We start from the raw sequence: 8,833 nt of genomic DNA, 5'->3' as shown, positions 1-8,833 counted from the left end.
GGCCGAAATCACCGTCGCCGCCGTCCATAGCCACCGTGGCCTCGGCCACTGCCGCACCTCCCCGACACGCTTCCCAGCTCCGCCGCGACCCCCTCTCCCTCCTCACCGAGCAAAGCAACCCGGGCGAGCTCCGCTTCATCGCCATCGCCGTCGTCTTCAAGCTTCGGCCGACGAGATCGCCGTCGTCGCTCCGGCTGCCCCAAGCCTTCCCCGAGCTCGCCGACGACGCCGTTGGATTCGCTGTGAGCCCCGCCGTCGAACCCCCCCTTCTCCCCTGCCTCCCCGTGCCCCGCAGCCTGATCCCGCTCGCGCCCGAACTCCGGCCGCCGCCCAAGTGGTCGCCGTCGTCGATTTAGGCCGTCTCCGGAGAAATGGAGGGCACCAGTGGATGCGCGTGAGCCCCAGCTTCCCGCACGTGCCCTCCGCTGCTCGATTGGGCGCCGGAGTGGCAATCCCGCGCCCTCCGCCGCGTTTGCTGCCGCCGGCGGCTAAACGCCGGCGTGTTAGCCCAGTTGACCAGGGGGTTTGACCTCCCCTGGCTCAATGACAAGTGGGGCCCGTCCCTGCTAATTCTAGTTCAGGATTAGTTTAAATTTAATTAACCTCTGTTATTTAACCATGACACTGTCGGATGGACCCCACGTGTCAGATTTGACCTGGACAGCCGCGTTGACCCGCTGATGTAGTGATGACATCATGCTGACATAGTTATCCTTTTTCTGGAATTATTTTTAATCAGGAAATTTCAGAAAATAATTTAAACTTCAAAAATTCATATCAATTCAACCGTAGCTCAGATTAAAATAATTTATATATGAAAAATTATCAGAAAAATGCAACCTTTCCATCTGTACTAGTTTCATGCATGACAAACCAACTTATACATGCTGTATATGAGAAAACACATTATGGCATATATAAGAGCTTACTTTGGAGATGCATTTGAGCTTATGGTTCAAATGGACTTCAAACCAAATGAGTACTAGTTGCATTAGCTCAAACAGCATCACATCTTCATGCCATGTTCATGCATCATATTGTTGCATATGCTTGTGTATTGATTGCCGGCACTGTTCCTTCTCGATAGGTCCTGCTCCGGAGACGTTCCAGAGTACCTGTCTGTGAAGCAGTGCCTCCCTTGTTGATTTACCAGGCAAGCAAACCCCCTTGTTCATTCTGATACAATCCTACTCTCTCGCTCCTGCTCTCAGTTATTGCATTAGGACAACAACGATTTGTCTGCTACTTTGTGCTGCGGTAGTTGAACCCATTCCTCTGCATGACCTGTCATTGCCACAGTAAATAGTTGAAACCCACTAGCATGTGTAGGAGTTGATTGAGCCATGTTGTGTTCCTACCATGCTATGCCTGCTATTGCTTAGAGTTGTGTCAGGTCTGATTCATTGGGAATGAGTTGGAGTGTTATGATATGTTCTGATGCTGAGAGTGAAGTGTGTGAACACGATTTGGTAAAGGTAGCGGTGAGAGGCCATGTAGGAGTACATGGTGGGTTGTCTCACTGGAACCATCCTTAAGCACTGAGTTCTATGTATGTTGTCCAATGACTCGATACTACCACACATTGGGCTCCGGGCGCTCCAAGCCCTCTCGACTTATTAACCAACTAGATCTCTGTCCAGGAGTCGCAACTAGTTTCTGGTGTTTGCAGGTAGTGCTATTTTTCTACCAAGTGGCACCCGGCAGGGTGGGCTTGGGACAGACTAGGCACAGGTGGCACGGTGTACCAAGTGGCACCCGGATGGTGGGCTTGGGAACCCTGCTCACATCGTTTGGGGCCGTGAGCGACACCCCGGCCGGATCTCCTTGCGGATGGAACCCGAATAGGCGATAAACCTGGACTAGAGTCTTGTGTGGTTAGTCAGGTCATGGCCGACACCCTCGCCAGGCTTCCGCTTGAAGGTTGCCGAGATACATGACGTGTACATGGCGGTAAGTGGCGAGAGCGTGTGTGAAGAAGTACACCCCTGCAGGGTTAACATGATCTATTCGAATAGCCGGGTCCGCGGATATGGACTTCTTGGATGCTTACATGGTACATAGACAACTTGAAGTGAATACTCTAAAATGCTCAAGACAAGTGTGAGTGCTATGGATGGCCTTCTCGTAGGGAGACGGGGATGAATCCATAGTAGTGTATTGTGTGGTGATTAGTGGACTCGTGTGCGCCATATCACCTCAAGAGTTTCTGGTAGTCGTAAAACAGGATAGCCACAGAGTCAAAGCTGGCTTGCTGCAACTAAACCCCACATTACCCTCTTGATACAAATGCATGTATGATAGGATCTGATATAAGTCTTGCTGAGTACCTTTGTACTCATGTTGCTTTATTTATGTTTTTGCAGCGGAGACTTCGGTCTTACTAGTGTCTTGTGGACTTCGACGAGTAGCTTGTACCTCAGCTACGATCTTGATCGGATGTTGTAGTTAGTCAGGCTCTTCAGCCTTTTTCATTTGTAGATGTCTGTACCTAGACATGTAATGCTTCCTCTTGTTGCTTGTATGCTCTGTATGATGGGTCTTGTGACCCCTGTTTGCAATAAATGCTATGATGGCTCTTCTGAGCTTTTATCTATATGAGTTGTTGAGTTATGCTGTGATGCCATGTTGTACAGCACATACTTGCATGTTATGCGTACGTGTAACGTGTATTGTTATGTGTGGGATCTGACTATCTAGTTGTTTATCCTTAGTAGTCTCTCTTACCGGGAAATGTCTCCTAGTGCTTCCACTGAGCCCTGGTAGCTTGCTACTGCTCCGGAACACTTAGGCTGGCCGGCATGTGTCCTTCTTCGTTCCTGTGTCTGTCCCTTCGGGGAAATGTCACGCGATGAATACCGGAGTCCTGTTAGCCCGCTACAGCCCGGTTCACCGGAGTCCTGTTAGCCCAGTGCTACAGCCTGGATTCACTCGCTGATGACCGACACGTTCGATGCTGGGTCATGGATGCCTGTCCCTATAAGTTTGTGCCACTTTGGGTTTACGACTAGCCATGTCAGCCCGGGCTCCTTATCATATGGATGCTAGCGACACTGTCATATACGTGTGCCAAAAGGCGCAAACGGTCTCGGGCAAAGGTAAGGCGACACCCGTGGGGATACCGTGCGTGAGGCCGCAAAGTGTTATGAGGTGTTACATGCTAGATCGATGTGGCATTGAGTCGGGGTCCTGACAGCCTTGGTATCAGAGCCTGACTGCCTGTAGGATTACCAAGCCAAACTGGTCGAAGTTGAGTCTAGAAATTCTTTAGTTATGTAAGGGAATTGATTGTGGGAAGGAACGTAAGGCTCCTTTTACTCCTTTACCTCATGGCCTTCTGATCTGAGTCGTCCTATCTTTCCTACGGGGTTAAGGAACTAGGCATTCTCTCCCGTCTATCAGGATCACGTGTTACTACTCCGTAGTCCCATAGGATTGGTTGATCAGAGTCATACCCCAGTTTTGAGTATTTCCGGTGTAGTCTGTTTAGTTTGATCTCAGAACCTTGAGTGATGATGTTGAGTATGTTACCACCCCATTTTTAGTAGGATGTCTCATTCTGAGCATTTTACTGCCGTTATGCTGCCGGAATTTCCCTAGGAGTTCGAGAGATACTAATTCCTTGTCCTACATTCTACAGTCTATAGTTGATGCTGACTCCGTCCCTGGTTTCGTTTCTCAGGATGTCATCAAGTTCTATTGTTCGTAGCCAGAACCATGGAGATGGTAGGGACTAGGATCCTCCCGACCCGCCTTCGTTGACAGAGTTCATGTTAGGAATGGAGAGGAACAAGCGTGAGTCTAACCGTTTGTTGGCACGTATCGAGGAGAACACCGCACATCAGTCCAATAAGTCTGTGACCATTCATGACTTCATCCGCTTGCACCCACCTACCTTTCATCATTCCATCGAGCCACTCGATGCAGATGACTGGCTCCGTAGTATCACATGCAAGCTCCGTTCTGCGAACGTAGCTGCAGATGACAAGGTCACCTATGCCACATACCATCTGGAAGGTCCTGCTAGTCTTTGGTGGCAGAACTATGAGGCTATGCTTCCAGCTGGCCAGATTCCTACCTGGAAGGATTTCACTGAGGCTTTTCGCGAGCATCACATTCCTGAGGCCCTCATCGATCGCAAGAGAGAAGAGTTTTGTAGTTTCACCCAGAGTAAGATGGCTGTTGATGCTTATAGTAGAGAGTTTGAGAACCTCGCTCGCTATGCCATAGAAGAAGTGTCCACGGACGCCAAGAAGCAGGCTAGGTTCCGGAAGGGTCTCAACCCCAAGTTTCGTCGTGATCTCCACCTGCATCATTGTGATACATTCCAAGCTCTTGTGAACAAGGCCATCAATGCAGAGACAACTCATCTCACTTACGAGGAGTCTCGTAAGCACACCCGTGATTTGGGATCCTCCTCTGGCTCTAGTTCCCAGAAGCGCCGGATTTGGGTTCCAAACTCCGCTCTTCCTTCCGGATATGCACCGAGGCCATCCCATGTGGTGCCTCCCCCAGCTCAGCCATATGTTCCACCCAGGCCTACTGGTAGACCGCTTGTCAGTGTGGGTCCACGTCCAACCTCAGGGACTTGCTTCACATGCGGGAAGCCAGGACACTATGCGCGTGACTGCTCTCAGACTAGTTATGCTCCACCCCAGCCCGAGAAGACTGTTGGCTATGTTAAGCCATCACGCAAGATGATCAAAGCCAAGCCAGTTCACACTAAACGTGGACGTGTGCATCACGTCTCAGCTAAAGACGCTCATGATGATCCAGATGTTGTTCTTGGTACACTCCTTGTCAATTGTCACCCAGCATCAGTTCTATTCGATACTGGAGCATCTCACTCCTTCATTTCTGAAGGCTATGCTCGTTTGCACGACATGTCATTTTGTGATATGCCAACTCCGCTAGTCATCCAAACTCCTAGATCCAAATGGCAAACCTCTAGTGTAAGCCATGGTAACGAAATCCTTGTTGACAGACTTGTATTCCTTGCCTCACTTGTAGCCCTCAAGTCCTCAGATATTAATATCATCTTGGGTATGGACTGGATGACAGCTCATCATGCCAAGATTGATTGTTACACAAGATCTGTTCAGTTTACACACCCATCTGGCAAGATAGTCACTGTCTCCACTAGAGTTGCAAAGTGTCAGCTCTATTCTCTTAATGCCAGCCCTCTTCCAGACCTTGAAGATATCCCGGTAGTCCGTGACTTTCCGGATGTCTTTCCAGAGGAACTGCCAGGTGTTCCGCCTGACAGAGATGTAGAGTTCGTCATAGATCTTATCCCAGGAACAGCTCCAATCTCCAGGAGACCTTACAAGATGGCACCCTTAGAACTAGCCGAGCTTAAGAAACAACTTGATGAGTCCTTGCAAAAAGGTTTCATCCGTCCTAGTTCTTCTCCTTGGGCTTGCCCCGTCCTCTTCGTCAAGAAGAAGGATGGTACGGACCGGATGGTTGTAGATTATCGTCCCGTTAATTTGGTCACGATAAAGAACAAGTATCCGCTTCCCAGGATCAACGACCTGTATGATCAGCTCGCTGGATCCTCAGTCTTCTCCAAGATGGATTTGAGGTTAGGCTACCACCAAATTAAGATCAGAAATGGGGACATTCCTAAGACGGCTTTTGTCACTCGTTATGGCCAGTACGAGTACACCGTCATGTCCTTCGGCCTAACCAACGCCCCAGCCACTTTCTCCCGTTTGATGAACTCGATCTTCATGGAGTATTTAGATAAGTTCGTCGTGGTTTACCTCGATGATATTCTTATTTACTCGAAGAACGAGGAAGAGCATGCCGAACATCTTAGACTTGTGTTAGAAAAAGTCAGAGAGCACCGCCTTTATGCCAAGTTCTCCAAGTGTGAATTTTGGTTGCCAGAAGTGACCTACCTAGGCCACGTAATCTCTGGTAAGGGCATTGCTGTCAATCCCGAGAGAGTTCAGGCTATTCTCGATTGGACTCCACCTGAAACCGTTAAACAAGTTAGGAGCTTCCTTGGTCTAGCCAGCTATTGTCGCCGCTTTGTTGAAAACTTCTCCAAAGTAGCCAAACCCCTCACGGAACTTCTCAAGAAGGATAAAAGGTTTGAGTGGTCCCCACAGTGTGAGTACAGTTTTCAGGAACTAAAAAGACGCCTGACTTCTGCTCCCATACTTGTGCCACTGGATTTCACTAAAGACTTTATTATCTACTGCGACGCCTCACGACAGGGACTAGGTTGCATTCTTATGCAGGATCGTCATGTGATTGCCTATGCATCTCGATAGTTGCATCCACATGAGGAGAATTATCCTACACATGATCTAGAGCTTGCACCCGTAGTCTATGCACTCAAGACCTGGCGACATTACCTTCTTGGTACACGTTGCGAGATCTACACCGATCACCAGAGTCTCAAGTATATTTTCACCCAACCAGATTTGAACCTTAGGCAAAGACGTTGGTTGGAGTTGATCACAGATTATGATCTAGGAATTACCTACACCACAGGCAAAGCCAATGTCATGGCTGATGCTCTAAGCCGTAAATCCTATTGCAACAATCTCATGCTGCAGCAAGGCCAACCACTTCTCCATGAGGAATTCTGTAAGCTTAATCTTCACATTGCTCCTCACGGATTCCTTTCTACCTTGGTGGCGAAACCTGATCTTGAAGATCGGATTGTGCTGCTCAAAAGCAAGACACAGGAATCTCTCGGATCAAGAGAAACATTAAGAAGGGAATCGGTAGATGTTTCTCTATGGATGATCGTGGTGTTGTTTTCTTTGAGAATCGCTTGGTGGTTCCCAAGAATCAACATCTGCGACAATTGATTCTTAAGGAGGCGCATGAATCTCCTCTCACGATTCATCCCGGTAGTACTAAGATGTATCAGGACCTACGCCAGAGGTTCTGGTGGACTAGGATGAAGAGAGAAATCGCCGACTTCGTTGCTAATTGTGACGTATGTCGTCGTGTTAAGGCAGAGCATCAAAGACCTGCTGGCACTCTTCAGCCTTTAGCTATTCCTGAATGGAAATGGGATAAAGTTGGTATGGACTTCATCACCGGCTTTCCCAGGACCAAGAGAGGGAATAACGCTATCTTCGTAGTCGTTGATCGTCTTTCCAAAGTGGCTCACTTCCTTCCTGTTCGAGAGAGTATCACTGCTAGTCAGCTTGCTGACTTATACATTTCTCGAATAGTGTCACTTCATGGTGTTCCACTAGAGATCAATTCAGACCGTGGCAGTCTTTTCACTTCTCATTTCTGGGAGAGTTTCCAAACTACCATGGGAACCCATCTTTCCTTCAGTACCGCTTTCCACCCTCAGTCGAGTGGTCAGGTGGAACGGGTCAACCAAATTCTCGAAGACATGCTTAGAGCTTGCGTTATCTCATTCGGTATGGATCGGGAGAAATGTCTTCCTTTTGCCGAGTTTGCTTATAACAATAGCTATCAATCCAGCCTCAAGAAAGCTCCTTTTGAGGTTCTCTATGGACGAAGATGTCGAACACCTTTGAACTGGTCAGAAACCGGTGAAAGACAATTCTTTGGACCGGACATGATCCAGGAGGCAGAAGAGCAAGTTCGCATCATTCGTGAGAATTTGAAAACAGCCCAATCTCGTCAAAAGAGCCAGTATGACCGTCGTCATAAGGAAGTGGCTTATGAAATTGGCGACAAGGCTTACCTTCGGGTTACTCCTTTGAAGGGTACCCATCGTTTCGGTATCAAGGGCAAGTTGGCTCCTCGTTACATTGGTCCCTTTCGCATTCTCGCTAAACGAGGAGAGGTTGCCTACCAGTTGGAACTACCCCCACATCTTTCTCGAGTTCATGATGTCTTCCACGTCTCTCAACTCAAGCGTTGCTTCTCGGACCCCATCCGCAGAGTGGACCATGAAACGCTTGATCTCCAAGATAACCTCACATACCGAGAGTACCCGGTTCGCATTCTTGATCAAGCAGAGCGTGTTACCCGACGTCAGAACATCAAGTTTCTCAAAGTTTAGTGGTCTCACCATTCCGAGAGAGAAGCTACTTGGGAGCGAGAAGATCGTCTTCGATTGGAGTACCCCGCTTTCTTTCCGTCGACTACTGAATCTCGGGACGAGATTCTTTTAAGTGGGGGCGAGTTGTCACATCCCTAGTCTGGTATGACCTAGACTAGCTAGTCATTTGTGCATCATGTTTATATTCCATTTAAATTTGAAATGAGGATTGGTGGAACCCTCAGAATCATCTCTGAAAATGACCCAAATAAAAATTGTTCCAAAAAGGTCCAAGGAAATGTTCATGTTGCTCTCTGAAAATATTGGTCAGAGGTAAAATTCTAACAAATATTTTAGGAGCTCATGGATATTTATTTTGGCCATTTGGATTAATCCGATAATTATTTGCCTTGGATATATATTGTTATATATATATATAATATTGTCCAAAAATTATGCCATTTATAAAGGAGCTCTGGAATAATATAGTTAGCTCCTGCAAAAGTTGGCATAAGGTAATAAATTGATTTAGTATTATTACTAAATCAAAACATATGTCAGAAAAATAGAAAAAGAAATAAAAAGGAGAAACTTACCTGCGGCCCAGCTCCTGTGCGGCCTGGCCGGCCCAGCAGCCAGCGCCGGCCCAGCCCACTGGCCCTCCTCTGTCGTCTTCCTCCCCGACAGGAGGACGGGCACGTGGCCGACGCGCGCGCGCTCCGCCGCGCCACGCCACCAGCCTCCCTGCCTGCCTGGCGCCCTCCTCGTCGCCCTGGAACGCCCCGGACGTCGCCACGCCCCCCCCCCGTACCCTCTCGCTCTCTCCCGTGCCATTCTCTCCTCCCCCTC

The sequence above is a fragment of the Triticum dicoccoides genome, chromosome 7A (assembly GCF_002162155.2).
Source record: "Triticum dicoccoides isolate Atlit2015 ecotype Zavitan chromosome 7A, WEW_v2.0, whole genome shotgun sequence".
Lineage (NCBI taxonomy): Eukaryota > Viridiplantae > Streptophyta > Magnoliopsida > Poales > Poaceae > Triticum > Triticum dicoccoides.
The sequence above is the reverse complement of the archived record's forward strand: the minus strand, read 5'-3'. Positions refer to the sequence as shown.